Source organism: Pimephales promelas, chromosome 22 (assembly GCF_988280905.1).
Source record: "Pimephales promelas chromosome 22, fPimPro1.hap1.1, whole genome shotgun sequence".
NCBI lineage: Eukaryota > Metazoa > Chordata > Actinopteri > Cypriniformes > Leuciscidae > Pimephales > Pimephales promelas.
The window spans coordinates 7,533,138-7,552,968 of NC_142790.1; the positions used below are offsets into that span (position 1 = coordinate 7,533,138).

Here is a 19,831-nt window from a genome sequence, read left to right on the forward strand (position 1 = left end):
GGAAGTAATAGAATAGTCGAATTAAGTCGTTATTCATGTTTTTTTTCGCACAAAAAGTAGTCTCATACATACACGCGGATACACGCGCATAGCACAAAATGCGTGGAGATAACACGCCACCTGACTCGAAAGTGGCGTATATGTTTACGCAAAAGTCATGATGTCATGTTGGTTTATCAAGCGACGAGACTACTTTTTGTGCAAAAAAACATGAATAACGACTTAATTCGACTATTCTATTACTTTAACGTCGACCATTAACGTCCGCGTCATTCCGCGTGTCTGAACACGCAGTCAAATCTCCAGTCATAAATGCCATTAACCCCAGTGATGGTTAGGTTTAGGGATGGGGTTGAGGTAAGTCATATCTTTTTTTTACCTAGGATGGTAAAGGAACAGTCATAAATGCCATTAACCCCAGTGACGGTTAGGTTTAGGGACGGGGTTGAGGTAAGTCATATATTTATATAACGTTAAGTCAACGGCGTTCATAAACACGCTGAAAGGCGATTATGCGTCTTGATAGCACGCCAAAAATGGAAATACGAATTGGCGTGTCATACACACGCTACTTCATGAGATCAGTCTGGATAAACTTATAATTGAGCCGCTGTAGGCACATGGAATATTTAAACCTTTTCTTTAATGACTTTATTGGCCGTCAAGAGCCAGTCCCTTAGGCATTCTATGTAGGACTGATCCAGCTCTCAAATTCAATCAAAAATATCTTTATTTGTGTTCCGAAGATGAACGAAGGTCTTACGGGGTTGGTACAGCATGGGGGTGAGTAATTAATGACTTAATTTTCATTTTTGGGTGAACTAACCCTTTAATGGGCAACCTAATGGCTCTGCTCTGGTGATTTTTACAAGGATGTACATCTTATCTTTTTTTCAGGACAAGGCCTGGTGAGAGCCACTACAGAGGATCATAGCCATCGTTGGAATTTTGAAAGGACGTGGGTGAATATCAATCTGACAAATTAACTTTTTTAGGACAGTTTGTACAAGCTTGTAATTGCTATCAAATATTGTTTACATAAAATAAACATGTGTATTTTTACATATATTTGACAATTGCTTGTAATTACTGTCTATTAATTTTTATATAAATTGAACCCATACATTGAGTAAATGTCATGTTGATATATTGGAAAGTTGATTTTAATTAGTATAAAGCAATGTTTATATAAAGCATACCTCATAGATTGATGTAAAAGCTTATACAGTTATTGGAGATGTGTCTGTAATTACTTTCAAATAATGTTTTAATAAAGCAATAACTGTTAAAAACATGTTTCTGAAAATTAATTTCACAAGATCTTGTTTTGTTTGTACAGGATAAAACCAATATTTAACAGGAATTAACTGTAAATAGATTGAATAATGACATAAAATAAAAGTTTAAATCGATCAATATACAGGTGGTGTCACAGTCCTTCGTCTGCACCAGTCTGTCTTTGTCATCTGCACTTCACTTCCCAGGATCCTCTTGTCTCCACACCTGAACTCACTCCCTCATCAGCCTCCTGTTCATTGTCTTGTTCATCTGTATCACCTGTTTTCACCTCATTATGTTTGATTCCCGCTTGTATTTAGTTCTCCCTCATTCAGTCAATCTTGGTCGGTCGTTGTAGATGTTACCCTGTGTTTTGTGAGTGGTCCTGCCCGTCTTTTTATACCTGTTGGAGTTATTAAGTAAAGTGATTTGTATTGGCGCATTAGCTGCTTTCGTCTTCTTCTGCCTGCACTCCACCATACACCGTGACAGGTAGGGTTTTAGGGTATCTGAAGGTAATTATACTGCATTTTCTGTGTTTTTTACATAGAAAAGTCTTTACTTTGACAAGGAGTTCTTGTAGATGGATTGGATTATCTTAAAAATATACCATAATACTGTATTAAAACAGAAGTCTTTGTTGTAATAATGTAATTTTAAGGTATTTCTGCAATATTTGTACGTTTTTATACAGATTTATACATTCGTTTAACATTCAACCGACATTTTTTAATGATATTTTTCTTTCTACAGCAGTTTGACTGTAAAAATACAGAAAATGTTTATGGTAAATATCCATTTTCAAAAACAAAATTTCTGTAAAATAATTTACTTTTTTTACTGTAATTTGATGGTAAGTGGTTGGCAACTTTGCTGCCAGACTTTTTACCGTTTTTTTTAGGGCTGAAGGATTATGGAAAATAATCTAATTGCGATTTTTTTTTTTTTAACCAATATTGCGATTGCGATTTAATATGCGATTTAAAAAAAAAAAATTACCTTCTGCATTAGTCGACAAAGACAAGCGATAAATCATTGTACAGTAGGGATGGGAATCTTTAGGCAGCTCATGATCTGATCTACTTTTTTCTTTTAATTAATCTTAATAACACTTAAAATATATATTTAATTACATGTGTAAAAACATACTTTAAAAAATAAATATATGAAGAGTTCAGATGCAAAAGCCTCTAAGTGCCATTTGAAATTTTCTTCTAAAATGATCATTTTTTATCAAGCTTGTATATTTAAGTTCAATAATTTCACTTAAATGGCAATGAAGATTACCTATTAATTGTCTTTTAAGTGAAATTACTGAACTTAAATATACAACCTTGATAAAAATGATCATTTTAGAAGAAAATTTCAAATGGCATTTAGAGGCTTTTGCATCTGAACTCTTCATATATAAAAAAAAACATTTAATTAAATCAATTACATGTTAAAGGTATAGCGGAGGATTTTCTTTTTCCGGGTGGGTAGTCTATACTATTGGTCCACCTAAGTGTCAATCATTCTGGTGATATGTTTACGTAAGGCCGTCGTAGGCTACGTGCTCATCCCTATGTAGTTTTCACTTTCAGGTGTATTATGTCGGAGTTACGGTTTCAGCCATTCCTTTGAAAATGGCTGAGGGTCGAAAGAGAAAAAATGTTTACGAAGTGTATGATAAGAAGAGAAAGGCCACAGAATATAGAAACAAGACCAGAGAGATTTTGGGTTAATATCACATGCTGGCGTGCGCTAAAAGCACAGGTTGGGCTTCTCACTGATGCCGCAGTAGCGAAGATTCTACCAGACAGGTAAAGTTTGTCACGCTATTTGGAGAAATCCATTTAAAATCACTAGTAAAAGTTAATGCAAGCTACAATGCTAGCCCTGGCACGAGTCATGCACCGCATAGACACGGTAAACATCTCATTTTGTCTAAAGTAGCCTTTTGACCAAAATGGTAAATGGTATCACGCTGAAATATTCTAAAATCTTGTGTGTTCATATTCTAAAACCTTGTGTGTTTATTATTACACAAATGCATCAAGCTACTTCTCCATATGCAACTATGTATAAAAATAACGTATTAACAATGAGAGATATTAGGACCAACGTAATAGCACTGCTTCTATGTTGCTATGTAACGTAATTGCGATTTGCAAAATAGTTTCCTCAGAACGTATTTCGTGTGATACAGGGTTGCACATATCATGTCTTGAGTCATCGGTCACTCAATCGATCAGTATAATAAGTTAATAAAACACGGAAGGGCATTTGACTTTTGTCTTTTTTATGAATATTTTTGAGTTAGTTTAGAATTTGCAACATAATTGTGCAAGGCGTAATAGACGTTCCCTCTCGGGAGCAAGAGTGTTGTGTTTGTGCATGTGCATTTTTTTTTTAAATTGGAGAGGGCGGGTCTTCTCTAAAATTCGGAAAGATCCTCTGCTATACCTTTAAGAATTTTAAATAGGCTATATAAAATAATATAGCTTCAAAATATAAAAGCTAGTAAATAAAGACAAACAAAAAAGCATTACAAGCAATAAAGAAAGAGTGGTCTCGGTATTTAAAAGTAGGCTGTCAGAATGTTTTTCATTCAAGAGTTGGAGTGATTCCCCCTCAGTTTAGATATAAGCTGCATTCACACTAATGCACATGTCTCTTTTGAAATTGTAAATGTGGTTTGTCCTGTTGGTTTAAGATATAACTGACCGTGTTTACATTAATTTCGCGTCATAAAAGGTGTTTGGCATGCACGTTTATGCACTTTAACCAATGAGTCGCTCACGGCCGCATGCACGAGCGCTCTTCACAAAGCACGCGTTAGTATTTTAAAATGAAAGCAGCCTTCTCAGTGATTTTCATAGTTTTAATATAAGCCAACTGCATTCCAAAAGACATAAATAATGCCTCTGTGAAGCATTTGTAGGAAAATTCCCGCGGGAGAGAACGCGCACTGCAAGAGTAACGTTATAACATCAAGCAAAGCGGCAAAACCTGTTCAATGAAGCCCGCGAATGTCCTTGTAATTCGGTTCAACCAAGAGAGAGCGAGAGAGAGAGAGAATAGAACAAGAACAAGATGGGAAGCTCAGGGTAATTGCATATGGATCACGAGCGTTGACAAAATCTGAAAAAAACTATTACCTCCACTCAGGTAAATTGGAATTTCTTGCTCTTAAGTGGGCGATAACTGAGAGGTTCCGCGACTATCTTTATTATGCACCCTTCTTCACAGTTTACAGTGACAATAATCCACTAACGTACGTCTTGTCTACTGCTAAGTTAAATGCTACAGGAAGTAGATGGGTAGCAGAATTAGCTGACTTTAACTTTGCTATTAAATACCGCCCAGGAAAGGAAAACACAGACGCTGATTTCTTGTCTAGGATGCCATTAGATGCAGAGACCGGGCTGGATGACTTCACAGAGGAAATCTTATATGATACAGTAGGAGCTGCTGTTCAGTCGGTAGGATTACAGTCAGAGATGACTGCAACATGGTCTATGGCAATATCTGCTGAGGATGTATTTGTGCCTCAAAGCACCGTTGTTGCTTCACTGACACCAGCACAAATCCGACAAGATCAGGAAGATGACCCACACATTGGACTGGTGTTGCAGTATAAGTTGTCCCGAGCAAAGCCATCACGTAGCCAGCTAAGGGACTTTTGCCCACAGAGTCGTTGTATAGCCAGGGAACTGGACAAGCTGGAAGTAGATGAACATGGAGTCCTCTGGAGGAAAACTGTCCATAGAAAACAGCTGGTAATTCCTAACAAACATAAAACCACAGTGTTGAGAGAACTGCACGACCAAATGGGACATCAGGGAACCGAAAGGACACTATCTTTGATTCGAGACCGCTTCTTTTGGCCGTATATGCAGCGTGAAACAGAACAGCATGTTATGAGTTGTATGTGTTTAAAACAAAAGAAACCCAACCGTGAAACTAGAACACCTCTCGTAAGCATCACCTCAACCCATCCGTTTGAACTTGTGTCTGTTGACTTCCTCCACCTTGACAAATGTAGGGGTGGCTATGAATACATTTTAGTAATTGTGGATCACTTTACGCACTTTGCACAAGCATACCCGACCACATCGAAGTCAGGCAAAGTAGTAGCAGACAAAATATTCAATGATTATGCCCTCAAGTTCGGCTTTCCGATGCGCATTCACCATGATCAAGGAGGTGAGTTTGAAAATCAACTCTTTTCACAACTCAGCAAGTATTGCAGTGTGGCTGGCTCGAGAACAACCCCTTACCACCCACAGGGGAACGGACAGGTGGAACGATTTAATCGAACCTTGTTACAGATGCTTAAGACCCTCACAGACAAAGATAAGACCAATTGGAAGAACTCCCTGAACAAACTTTTATTTGCTTACAACTGTACACGCACCGAAGTGACAGGGTTTTCCCCATTCTACCTTTTGGATGGCCGCTCTCCGAGGTTACCTGTCGACATGTTGTTCAATCTTCTGGGTGATGTAAATGGAGGTAGTCACCAGAATTATGCAGAACAATGGAAACATGAAATGCAGGAAGCATACACTATTGCCAGGGAAAATGCTCACAAAGCTGCCCAGAGAAATAAGAGAAACTATGATGGCAAAGTAAGGAGCACAGTACTGAGCCCTGGCGACCGCGTGTTGGTCCGGAATTTGACTCCGCGAGGTGGACCTGGAAAGTTGAGAAATCATTGGGAGGACTCAATTCATGTTGTTGTTAAACAAGTGGGAAATGATGTTCCTATTTATGAACTGAGACCTGAACATGGAAAAGGAAGATCAAGAGTCATGCACAGAAACCTATTATTACCATGTGATCACTTACCATTGGAAACTGAGGGGCTCCCACCCGTAAAACCAAAAAGAAAAGATGCCAGGCCAGCGAAAGTCACTAGAGAGCTGGATGGAGAGGTAGAGGATGATGAGGATGACTATTATGTCATGGACATCCAGCTACCACAAGAAGTGGCTGAAGGTGAAGAAATGCCTCAAGTCGAAAAGCATGCAGTAGAAACAACAAAGATTGAGAGGAATGATGATTGTCTTGGTGAGGATACATCAGCCAATGATTTACCTGGGGTAGCGGATGATTTAGTTGAACTTGAAACAGTTGCGGAAATACCACAGTTCTCTGGAAGCAGTGATGAAAGCGAAATGGAGACTATGCCTAAGCGACCACAGAGGGAGCGTAGACCACCAAAGATCTTTAGATATGATACAATTGGGTCCCCCTCTTGTTATGGCCTTACTGCATAACCGTTCCATTCCATTCCTCAAACGTGGACGTATCAATTGCAACCTTACTATCATCAGCCGGTATACTCTTATGGAATGTAAGTTCAAATACTTTCTTGATGTTTGAATAGACCCTCAATGATTTGAGACAAAACTTTGTGTCTTCATGACCCCGTTTACACCTGGTATTAAAATGCGATCTGTATCCAGATAAGTTATCCGGATAATAAGTACTGATTCCATTTACACCTGGCCACATAAATGTGTTTTTGCAAAACGGATATAAATCCGATCTTCACCTCCTGCGTTATATGCAGATTTATTGGATTGCACACCACCAAAAGCAACAGATCTGAGCGGCATTTTATTGATCATCAGCTAATTTCCAAATCAGAGACATCAATAAGAGAGAGTGGCAACAGGCCTGGTAAGATAATTTCGTTTCTTTACTTGAAGATGTGTTAACTGCGTCTGTGACTTACTTTCACTTTTATTTGCGATGTTTGCACGTTGAATAGACGCTCAGCTGCTCATCTGCGGTGATGCGTGTCGCGTGTCGCATCTGACTAGGCTATAACATGACATAGCCTATGTAACACGCTCTCACTCGTTTATTTTTTAGCATTTTTGGGAGGAGTAAAATATACATATGTGGTTTCAACAACCAGATTGCGTTTACACCTAGTGAAGATCCGGACACAATGCGAGCCAGACTACCTCCAGATGTGGTCAGGCAGATCCGATCACGATCCGATCACAACGCGTTTACACCTTGCATTAACATGCGTCTTTTATTATCCGGATAACTTATCTGGATACAGATCGCATTTTAATACCAGGTGTAAACGGGGTCCATAAGTCAATGAACTACATTTCAAGACTTGAAATAATACTGAATTGAGTAATTCTTCCTCAAGGACTCAAATTTAGTGTGAGTACATGACGTTGACACACACGTGAACGTTCGACACACACCTCACAGTCTGGGATTTGAAACAGTAGTTGGTGTTGCTGATATTCAGTGTGCTGTCTAGTCGGAGACTAAATGAATCGATCCATTATGGGATGAGCCAGACAGACTGAACCTTACGTACCTAAGTTGGGACGAGGAAACAAAGCTGAATGTAACAAAAGAGTTCCAGGCTGTAAACATTAAGTGTGATGTTGAATTACAAAGCCGAATGTAGAAAAAGAGTTCCAGTCTGTAATCAGTATGCATTTGTCGAATTGCACTTATATTGATGTTGGATTGAGAAGACAAAGTTGTATGTATCAAAAGAGTTCCAGTTTGTAACCATTATACTGAGTATGCTTAAAAAAAATAGTACTAATACTGAGTTATTGATGTTGAGGACAACATCTAATCTTGGGGGGGAGTAATGTAGCGGGTATTGAGAAGAGAATATTATTGTTTATGATTGGTTATTTCATTGGTTCATGTAGTTTGTTATGGTGCAGTACCGAAAGGCTCCAGCAGGGGGTGGGGCGAGCACAGAGAGTTATTATCAGACGCACATTCCCTTCCCCCTACTCATAATACAGAGATTTGAGGGAAACGCAACAAGTGTCTGTCCTGATAATATTTCTATGTTCCCCTCTTCAGGGAGACTACACCATTTACATTATATTTGTCTCAAATCATAAATGACAAACTGTGCTGCAATATACATTTAGTTTTACATTCATTTACAGAAATCAGCTGCTTACATGAAAATTGCTGGTGTTAATAGATTACTCATTTATTATTTACTTATTTATTATTATTTGGTGTTATCAGATTGATTATTTATTACATTTTACTTATTTATTATTATTTAACTTCACATACTTGTCTTACTTAAAAATTGCCATAGATTGAGTATGCAAGAAGTAAAAAATACATGTGGCTTGTGTTTATGAGTACCCTTATGTTTGTTGGGTTAAGTAAAAGTAAAAATGATAACTACACAGATATCGTGATATATCGATATTGTGAATTCTTTTGGCCACAATAACCGTGGTGTGAAAAATATAACATTGTGACAGCCCTGATGTAAGCCAATGCATCATGACACCGCTCACAGCAAAGCAAATTACTGACAGACACTTCCACATCATAGACCGTGAACCCACAACAAACAAGCAATGTTATAATAAATAATATTATTAGATTGGCACATCAGCCAATTAAATGTATGTTACAGACTTCAATAAATGTATGGTTTATTTGGTTATATTCAGAATTACACCGAGTGGCATATTTTTGTTGTCTCTTTCGGCCAAGAACCGAAAATGCCATTTTCGGCCGATAATTTTCGTCCCTAAACGGTACAATGACAAACTCCCTTAAATAGCCATTTTTACATTGCCTTTTGAAACCAAATCTTCTGCCATTGTCTTATCATTCAAGAATGAGGTGAAATCTGACTCTTCCTGCTGATCTCTACAGTGGACTCTTTATCGGCTCAAGCTCAATCATGTCTCACGGTTTCAGTAAAAACAAAACCAACACACATCAGCTCAGGTTGACAGTGTTTTCAGTGTTTTATTATTGCACATAAATGTGTCCACGGGGCTTACCCGCTCACTCTCTCTCACCAAACTGCTATAAGGGAATCAAGTGCGGCCAGGCTGCCCGCCGCGATAGGCGTGCCCTCCGCCTCAAACGCTGCAAGCACAAGCACAAGCTTCCCAGGTTATTGAATGGGTGCTGTACATTATAAAAAGAGGCTATTCGCTGCAGTTTGCCCAACGTCCACGCTGCTACACGGTGCGGGTCGAAACTACTGTAAAAACTAAAGTAGCCCATCAACTTCGAGACAAAATAGAGAAAATATTGCATGGACACATTTGCATAGCTAACGTCATTATACCACAGCTCATCAAGTCAAAATGACAGCACTGGCCATGATCACAGAATTAAACCCATTTGCATTAAGCTTTGTATCTTAAGACACCCAGTCATATTTTTGAATGGTCATAGTTTATTCCCTTATTTTCCCCTGAGATGGGAGAAATAAGGATTTAAGTGTTTTACTTCCTGCTTATTATGATGTAAAAATCGTCATTTTGCATCATAATAAGCAGGAAGTCATATTTCATTAAAAAGTCTAGAGACTACAAACATTAGCTCATTATTATTCAAGGGTGTGGATTATTATTCATAGATATCATATAGAGACTAGATACCCTATTGGCCGCTGGAAACCGAGAAATCCGGCCGCCATCTTGAACCGGTAGTATTCCTAGTTCCCTTTCGTAGTCACTTCGAGTTACGTCAGAAGTGACGGAGATTGGGGGTTTCGCATAGAAAGCCAATCCTCTTCGAGTATTAAAACACGAGCCAATGGCATGCAATGCCTTGGGGCTGCGGAAATTTGCATAGCGTACTCCGCCCTACTCCGTGAGTATAAAAGGAGGAAGTGAACGCAACCGCAGTATGTTTTCGCTTCGGAGCCAAGAGAACCTCTTCACTCCTAAAAGCTGATTCAAGACTCTTCGAGAACGAGCGTCCTCTTCAGTGTTGGTGTGACGGCGGTACCCAGCGAGATTTTGCATTGCCTGCGATCTGAGCAGTGGTCTGCCAGACTTTGCACTTCTCCCTGGTAGCTTCAGCGCTGAAAGAGTGAATTTCTCCTTTCTCTAAAAGTGAAAGTGAAAGAGCTGCACGCGGCACGTCTTTTTAAAGATGGTTCGCCCGTGCCCTTCTGGATGTGGTAGATTTCTGTCATCATCTGATGGTCACGAACGCTGCTTTGTATGCCTGGGCATTCAGCATGCAGCAGCAGCGTTCGTGGATGACTCATGTTCCTTCTGTGGGAGCATGACCATCTCCACACTGAGGTCGAGGCTCAATGATCTCACTAGAGTGAGAGCCCCGGTCCCCCCTACTCGATCGGCTTCCTTCACGAAAGGGGGCCCGTCGACCCGGGGACCCGGCGATCTAACGGTGACGGTGTGGGATAGAGCCCCGACGATTCCTCGGGCCACACCTCCCGCCTCAGTGCGTGAGCCAGCGAGCGCCAGCTCGATTCAGTCGGCTGTCTCTTCGGCGGCGCCGGCTGCTTCTAGCAGCGCTCCAGATGATGATGTGATGTCTATCACTGCATCACTAGGCGGGCTTGAGTCCTCGGGAGAGGAAGATGCGGCTGCGTTGCCCCCTTCGGGAGTGCCAGCGTTGCCCGTGTCAGATCCCGAGCTGACGGCCATGCTGTCTCGAGCCGCTGGGAGTATCGGGCTAGAATGGAAACCTCCATCCTGCCCCGATCTCTCGCGGATGGATAACTGGTATCTGGACAAAGCTGCCGCCGCAAGGCCACGGCCAACTCCGATACCTTTTTTCCCCGAGCTGCATGCGGAGGTATCGCGCTCTTGGGGGGCTCCTTTGTCCACTCGAGAGCGCGATCTCTCCCCCGCCTTTCCCCCCCTCGACGGTGGGGCCGCCCGTGGGTACACTGGGATGCCCCCGGTGGAGCGCTCTGTTGCGATGCAGCTGTGTCCACAGAGCGCCTCCACCCGTGGTCCTCCTAAGCACCCATCCAAAGCCTGTGGGTTCTCGTCTGCTATGGCGGCGCGAGCCTATAGAGCGGCGGGACAGGCGGCCTCCGCTTTGCATGCCATGAGCACTTTGCAGGTCTTCCAAGCGAAGGTGCTCAGAGACATGCACGAGGGCGGGACTGACTCGACGGCATTTAAGGAATTGCGATCCGCCACTGACCTTGCTCTCCGGGCAACGAAAGTGGCCGCTCGCGCCGTCGGTCAGGTGATGGCCACTTCGGTGGTTCAGGAGCGCCATCTCTGGCTCAACCTGGCAGATACGCGGAGCGCTGAGCGGACTCGTCTGCTCGACGCTCCGCTCTCCCAGGTTGGCCTTTTCGGCGGTGCGGTCGAGGACTTCGCCCAGCAGTTCTCCACCGCTCAGAAGCAGACGGAGGCCATCAAACACATCCTGCCCCGGCGACCAGCTGCTGCCTCCACCCAGTCATCGGCGCAGGTGCCTCCCTCTGCTCGCCGCCGAGGACGCCCCCCTGCGGCTCCCCTCCCTCCCGCCCGGCCCCAGCAGCAGCCTTCACCCGGGCCCCGGCGTCGAGGAGGCCGCAGGCCGGCGTCACAGCCCCCTCAGGCCGCTCGCCCCGCTAAACGCCAGGCCAAGCGAAGATCCTGACACGGGCCGCTCAGTGACGATCTCGAGTCTTTCCCAGGAGGCGGTAGCAGGCCCCCTCCTTCCCCCGGTGGAGGGCCGGGGGAGAATCTTTTGTTCTCAGCTCCCCGCTGCTCACCCACGGGTGGGCAGCACCCTGAACTGGTTAAAGAAAGACTTGACATCCTCACTGAGCTCACAGACTGGAGTGGGTGCGCTCGATGCCCCCGTGCGTCAGCCCACACACTCCTCTCTGTCTCTGAGGGCGCGGAAGGGTGCGTGTGTCGTCCCAGGGCTACACCAATCCCTTCCCCCTCTGTCGCCAGACCCCCGGCAGAACAGACCCCCGTGGAACGCTCCGCTTTCCCTGGTCCCTTCTGTCGGGGAGCGGGCTTCGACGCATCCGAGCGGGGTAACTCCTGCACACGTGCCAGTCGACCCGCACCGCTGCCCCTCCGGGGGGACGTCTGTGGTTCGCATGACCCCGTTGGCTCATTTCCTGGAAGCCTGGCTAGCGCTTCCTGGGATATCCCGCTGGGTCATCAGAACGATCAGACTCGGCTACGCGATTCAGTTCGCACGGTCTCCTCCCCGCTTCACGGGAGTTCGCTCCACGATGGTCGGTGGCAATGCCCCAGTCTTGAGAGCGGAGATTGCGACCCTGCTGGCGAAGGGTGCAATCGAGACGGTCCCTCCAGCCGAGGTGAGGTCCGGGTTTTACAGCCCCTACTTCATTGTCCCCAAAAAGACCGGTGGGTTACGACCGATCCTGGACCTGCGCATTTTGAACCGTTCTCTCCATCGACTACCGTTCAAAATGCTCACGGCCAAACGCATTTTCGAATGTGTTCGGTATCAGGATTGGTTTGCAGCGATCGACCTGAAGGACGCGTACTTCCATGTGTCCATTTTACCTCGACACAGACCGTTTCTTCGGTTTGCCTTCGAGGGCCAGGCATATCAGTACGCCGTTCTCCCATTCGGGTTAGCTCTGTCCCCTCGCGTCTTCACGAAGATCGTCGAGGCAGCCCTTGTTCCCCTTCGCGAACACGGGGTTCGCATCCTGAACTATCTCGACGACTGGCTGATACTAGCACACTCTCGAGCTCAGCTTTGCGAACACAGAGACCTGGTGCTCCGGCACCTAGCCCGTCTGGGCCTTCGGGTCAACCGGGAAAAGAGCAAACTTTGCCCCGTGCAGAGGATCTCTTTTCTCGGCGTGGAGATAGACTCGGTCGCCATGTCCGCGCAGCTCACGAACGAGCGCGCGCACTCACTGCTGACTTGTCTTCGACAGTTCGAGGGCAAGAGTGCGGTTCCACTGAAACTATTTCAGAGGCTCCTGGGGCATATGGCATCCGCGGCCGCGGCAACGCCGCTCGGTTTGCTTCATATGAGACCGCTTCAGCTGTGGCTTCGCGATCGAGTCCCGAGGTGGGCATGGCATCGCGGCTCGCTCCGAGTCCCAGTGACTCCGGCATGCCGGCGAACCTTCTTCCCGTGGTCGAACCTCAGCTTCTTACGGACCGGCGTCCCTATTCAGCGAGTTTCCAGGCATCTCGTTGTCTCCACGGATGCATCTACCACGGGTTGGGGTGCCATGTGCAATGGGCATGCAGCCGCCGGTTCCTGGACAGGAGCCCAGCGCCTCATGCACATCAATTGCCTCGAGCTGTTGGCAGTACGGCTCGCCCTACACCGCTTCCGAGCGTTACTCAAGGGCCAGCATGTGCTTGTCCGCTCAGACAACACTACGGCAGTAGCGTACATCAACCACCAGGGGGGTCTACGCTCACGCCAGTTGTCGCAGCTCGCCCGCCACCTCTTGATATGGAGTCAGAAGCACCTGAGGTCCCTTCGTGCAGTGTACATTCCTGGAGACCGGAACTGGGCGGCCGACGAGCTGTCCCGGGTCCGTCCCCTCTCCGGCGAGTGGCGACTCCATCCCCAGTCGGTCCAGCTGATTTGGGACGAGTTCGGGGAGGCACAGATAGACCTGTTCGCCTCTCGGGACTCGTCCCACTGCGCCCAGTTTTATTCTCTGACCCGCGGCACTCTCGGCTCGGATGCGCTGGCGCACAGCTGGCCACGGGGCCCACGCAAGTATGCGTTTCCCCCGGTGAGCCTCCTTGCACGGGTGTTGTGCAAGATCAAGGAGGACGAGGAGCAGGTCTTGCTGGTAGCCCCCTACTGGCCCACCAAGATGTGGTTCTCCGATCTCATGCTCCTCGCGACAGCACCTCCTTGGCCTATTCCTCTGAGACAAGACCTACTCTCTCAGAGACGGGGCACTCTGTGGCACCCTCGTCCCGATCTTTGGAGGCTGCACGTGTGGCTCCTGGACGGGACGAGGCAGGTTTGAGTTCGCTGCCACCTGCGGTGGCGGCAACCATCACTTCCGCAAGAGCGTCGTCCACGAGACACCTTTATGCGTTGAAGTGGAACCTCTTCGTCAATTGGTGCTCTTCTCGCGGAGAAGACCCCCGGAGATGTTCGATCAGTGTCGTGCTTTCCTTCCTGCAAGAAGGGTTGGAGCGCAGGCTGTCGCCCTCCACCCTTAAGGTTTACGTCGCGGCCATTGCCGCTTCTCATGAAGCAGTGGAAGGTAAGTCCTTAGGGAAGCACGACCTGGTCATCAGGTTCCTGAGGGGAGCGAGGAGGCTGCATCCGCCTCGTCCTCCCCTCGTACCCTCTTGGGACCTCTCGGTAGTTTTAAATGCTCTGCAGAGGCATCCCTTTGAGCCTTTGCAATCGGTAGAGTTAAAGTTTCTGTCCATGAAGACAGCACTCCTGGTTGCATTGGCCTCCATCAAGAGGGTGGGGGACCTGCACGCATTCTCCGTTGACGAAGCGTGCCTGGAGTTCGGGCCGGCTTACTCTCACGTGATCCTGAGACCCCGGCCTGGTTATGTGCCCAAGGTTCCCACCACTCCCTTCCGGGACCAGGTGGTGAACCTGCAAGCGCTGCCCCCGGAGGAGGCAGACCCAGCCTTGGCACTGCTCTGTCCGGTACGTGCTCTCCGCACCTATGTCGACAGAACGCAGTGTTTCAGGACCTCAGACCAGCTCTTTGTCTGTCATGGAGGGAGCCAGAAGGGAAGGGCTCTCTCAAAGCAACGGCTGTCCCACTGGATTGTGGATGCCATTGCTTTGTCTTACCAGCAGCAAGGCCTTCCGTGCCCCCTTGGTGTGACGGCCCATTCCACTCGGAGTGTGGCCTCCTCTTGGGCTTTAGCGCACGGTGCCTCGCTAACAGACATCTGCAGAGCTGCAGGCTGGGCGACACCCAACACCTTCGCCAGATTCTATAATCTGCGAATTGAGCCGGTATCCTCTCACGTACTCGTTTCGGCCAGTTCTGGATCCGCTCAGGTGTCTTCGCTTGCTCGCCACTCCACTCCCCGGACTGGATAAGTGCGATATTCCTCAGTTCTTCCATTGAAGCCTTGAGTCCTCCAGCACCGACGATGCGGGCACCACTGCTGTGGCTCTGGATGCTGGCTAGGTGCCTCCATGCGTACGGTTCCCCCTTGGTAACCGTCTCATGTGTATTATCCGCTGTAAGCCTCTCTGAGCATGTGTCTTCCCTTGGCAAGCCATCTGCCACCCCTGGAGCTGAAATTAGTAGCCACCTGCGGTTGGTGCTCCAGTGATTCCATATGTGTTCCTATGTGGCCATATGCGTATTCGTAAGTCCTCCCTTCGGTAGGCAGCTGGTAGCATGTCCCCTTCGGGATATGTTTCCCAGTGTACCTTGGTAATCCTGTGTCTAAGTCGGATCCCCTAAGGAAGACAGGTAAGGCTCGGGGGTTAGACTTTCGCAGGGCACTGGAAGACAGCCTGAAGTTGGCGTGATGGCACAGACCCCCAATCTCCGTCACTTCTGACGTAACTCGAAGTGACTACGAAAGGGAACGTCTCGGTTACGTATGTAACCCTCGTTCCCTGAGTAGGGAACGGAGACGTTACGTCTCCCTGCCACTTCTGCTGTATCGCTGGGTAGAGGCCGAGTTCAGTCTTGGCTCCTCAGCGAAGACATACTGCGGTTGCGTTCACTTCCTCCTTTTATACTCACGGAGTAGGGCGGAGTACGCTATGCAAATTTCCGCAGCCCCAAGGCATTGCATGCCATTGGCTCGTGTTTTAATACTCGAAGAGGATTGGCTTTCTATGCGAAACCCCCAATCTCCGTCACTTCTGACGTAACGTCTCCGTTCCCTACTCAGGGAACGAGGGTTACATACGTAACCGAGACGTTTTGTTGCGTGGCAGCATATGCCAGAGCATTGTGGAGCATTTTCCTGTTCTAATCGCCGGACCACCGAAAATAGGGATTTTCACACGTAAGTCTTAACATTACCGTACTATTGGTTGTATTTTGTGAATAGAATATTTCCTGATAATCGAGCAGGAGCAAGGATATTTGCTATTAGTGTACTGAAATCGTTGTGAAATGTTGTTTACTGCATCAGCCGGTGTTCATCCGGCATGGAGAGGTGGGGTAACTGTTAAAGTAATAACTACAAGAGCTTCTAGGTTATCAGATAAGCATTCAACTGCCTTGTTGTAGCCTATAGGTTATTTGTGTTTGCGCACATGAGATCAGGAAGCAATGTAATATACACGCATGACAGTGATGCGCAAATTGAGTTACCCCTCCAACTTCTAGGTTTATTGATAACCTATATCTTATCACATGTGATTTGGCTATTGATATTACAGAAGTCCTGTGGTAAAATTACATTATTAACTTACTCCATCTACCCTTGTAAAGTTAATCCAAATAGGGCTTTAGTCTCGACATTTTCCCCTCCCACATCCACATACAATAAAATAGGTATAGGCTTAATGTTGTCCGAATTTAATTTTTAGAAATTACTGATGAAAACACGTTGAAAATCTTCTCAATTTTTATTACAGATGGCTGCGTTCGGTGGATTCGTTCGGTGGCTGCGTTCTGTGTGTGTGTGTGTGTGTGTGTGTGTGTGTGTTTGTGTGTGTGTGTGTGTGTGTGTGTGTGTGTGTGTGTGTGTGTGTGTGTGAGAGAGAGAGAGAGAGAGAGAGAGAGAGAGAGCGTGTGTGTGTGTGTGTGTGTCTGTTAGTGTGTGTGTTCGTGTGTATGTGTGACAAATCATAAATTGTTACTTCAACTTATTAAAATATCTTACTTTACTGTAACTATCTGTTTCTGCTTCTTTATTATATTTATAGTGAGTGATTTATAAAATACATTATATCCTTCTTCATCACACATATTGTGTCTGGTCACTTTATATCTTTATATCAGAATATTATATTACTGTTAAACCTACTATGGATATTAAAATACACCGAACCATGTGTCCTGTATCAGAGATACATGAATGAACTTTGCAGCAAAAAAAAAAAACGTGTGAAAATCAGTTCAGTATTCAGTGAGATATGATAAATTTAATGCGCTGACAGCTCATTTCACCTGCTATTCAGATTACACTGAGCGGAGCGGATGACCGGTTTGAGATGGCGGCTCCAATTCTCGTTCATGCCAATAGGCAGTAGCGGTCGATAGGGCGTCTACCTATGATGTCTATGGTGGGACCCACTCACCCTACAGGCTTATTACAGATCAGTGGGTGGGACTTCACTTGCAGATACTGAATCAACATATCAGCCATCTTGTTTGGAAGCTAAGCTAACAAGCTCTGTGGAGATAGGAAGTATGATAATGAAGGAAGAAACTAAACATGATATGGAATTTTGCTGCTCAAATCCGGTCTTTGTGGCTATCTTTACGAGTCGCAACAGCCGAGTGGAAACGCAAATAATTGCGTACCGAACCGAACTGTACCATACCATACCACTCAGTGGAAACGAGCCATAATTCACCATATAGAAATAAATACAAACGAGGAGCAATTCACTAATGAGTAGGCCAATGTAATGTTAACGGGGTTTGTTGTTGTGGGAAGAAGGAGGTGGGAACCGGCGAACATTTAAACATTTTAATAGTAAAATGAACAAATACAAAACAAAAGACGACTGCTGTAACGTTACTCACAACAGAAACAAATCACATCATAAAATCAGGCCTGTTTCTCTCTCGATCTGCTGCATTATGGTTTCGCTCCTCCGTGAGAGACACAAGACCGGCGCACGGTATTGCATTATCACTCATGCCACCGGCCTCACGCCGTCTTCTTAAGTCCCTCGCCCTCGATCGTCGTAACGTTTACTGTTATTACTTATTATTAGCCTAAACAATAAATCAATCTGTCTTTCATAACTGAGTGCCTAGCCTCTTTAATACATCACCAAACGTCACTGGAAATTATATACCCTCAACGGCTGTTGTATAGGGTAGGCTATAGTGTAGTGACGAATTCAATAGGCAACTCGTTTTCATTCACTCTTTCAAATGAACAGTAGAGTAAAGTAGGGAATAGTGAATAGGAGGTGAACTCGGATTCAGCCAGTTACCAGGCACCAACAACAAACAGCAACCACCTTTTACAGCTGACCTTAACGCTAAAACGGCTTGCCATAGGCAGATGACTAAATGAGTCAGGTGCACCTAACACTGTGCATGAAAAATAAATCGATAACAATTATAAGCACGCGTGGTCACAACATTCAGACAAACAATCACATCTCTCCATCCTCTCATTGTGTTGGTCGATTGTACAATTCACACAGAAACTTTTGCACATTCATTAACGACTCAAACAGCTCTCAAGCAATAGGATCCAAAAGAATCAATGTGCCATCTGCACAAAACTTACGTGAAATAAACATCCATGGAATCTCCGCAGGCTACAGACGTACACGCACTGAGAGCGAAGCGGGTTTGGCTCGGTTAACTTCCATTGATCGGTGATCTGTGATTCCCCACGCAGGCACACACAGTCACGCGCTTTGACTTATGGGGCGCCGACTGGTGCGAACTGATTTACAGGATTTCCTTCTATTTACAGCAATATAGCTATTTACTAGTATCTGTAGCGGTTAAGTTATTGTTTGATGATTAAATGAAACGGCTAATAATTGATTAGCCCTTTATCAGATAGCTTTCTTTTCCCCCTCAGTGTGGCTATCTCTTCTTTCTCAGACACATGGTGACATCCAGCGGCTGCTTGCATCCTCCTCCAACACCTGAGCATCCCGCCGATCAGCCAATCACAGCGTAGAGTTCTGCCCGTTTTTGAAACATCCTAACACACGCAGAACCACTCCATCCTCTCTCAAAGTAAAAGCGTCTGAAACGCGAGGTAATCGAACTGGTAATTTTGCAGTGCATATCAGAGTGCTTATTTAAAATAAAGACGATTTTTAAAACATTTCATTAATTTTTTTAATTACTGTGAGTCCAGGAACTTTCCGCTAGATAATAAGTAACTCAGTTGTTATATGGATTGATGATCGGATGAAGTAGATAGAAAAAAAGGTGTTATGAATTTGTGAAGTTATCCTAAAAATATGATTAATAAATTAATGATTAAATAGATTTACCCTACGAAAGATTTCACAAATCTTTTCAATATAAATTTTTTGCTTTATTCAATGAAAAAAAACAACAACAACAACAAAAAAAACATACAATTATCCTCAGATGCAGTGTTTAAATCAGAAAGTTAAATCCTTCATTAAATGTATTGACTCCAATGTTTAATCACCTGCCAAGCACCAAATGTTTCAAATCAGGCATTGAAAAGTAAATAAAATAGCGAGTTTTTATGGCTGGCTTCCTTGACTTACCTGCTATTACAGTTTTTCTCACAAATTCTACTTTAGACACAATGTTTTATAAACAAGGTTCGGGAGGAGCACATTCAAATAAATCATTCCAATCAACTCGTCACCAAACAATTACATGTCTACCCTATCAGCACGAGAGGAAGCATATATAAATATCCACTTTCAACTCACCTGACATTCCTTGACAGTTTCAGCATCCCTCCACCACCCCGACTCCTCACTCCTGGCTCATTCTTACCACAGTCAGGAGGAATAGGGGGGGAGTACTCTGGGTTCGGGCCGCATACCGAGCCCAGAGCCCTCTCCTCGGACAGCACGCCAAATACGCATTTATTCTATCTGACTTATTTGTAAGTGTGAACTCGTGAAGTGCAACTTTGTGTTGGTTGGGGTGTATGAAATGTGCGATCTATCTCTCATTGTTTTTGTGGGAAAAATAATTGTTAACGTGTATTTGTGT

General features: G+C 45.2%; 1 protein-coding gene across 1 annotated transcript in view; it reads right to left on the minus strand.

The window, feature by feature from the left end:
• Positions 1-18,719, minus strand: part of myripb (myosin VIIA and Rab interacting protein b) — a 298,451-nt gene extending 279,732 nt beyond the window's left edge. Inside the window, exon 1 of the mRNA XM_039666448.2 lies at positions 18,399-18,719. The gene's annotated coding sequence lies outside the window, so the exon portion shown is untranslated. The remainder of the gene's footprint in view (positions 1-18,398) is intronic.
• Positions 18,720-19,831: the final 1,112 nt, after the last annotated feature.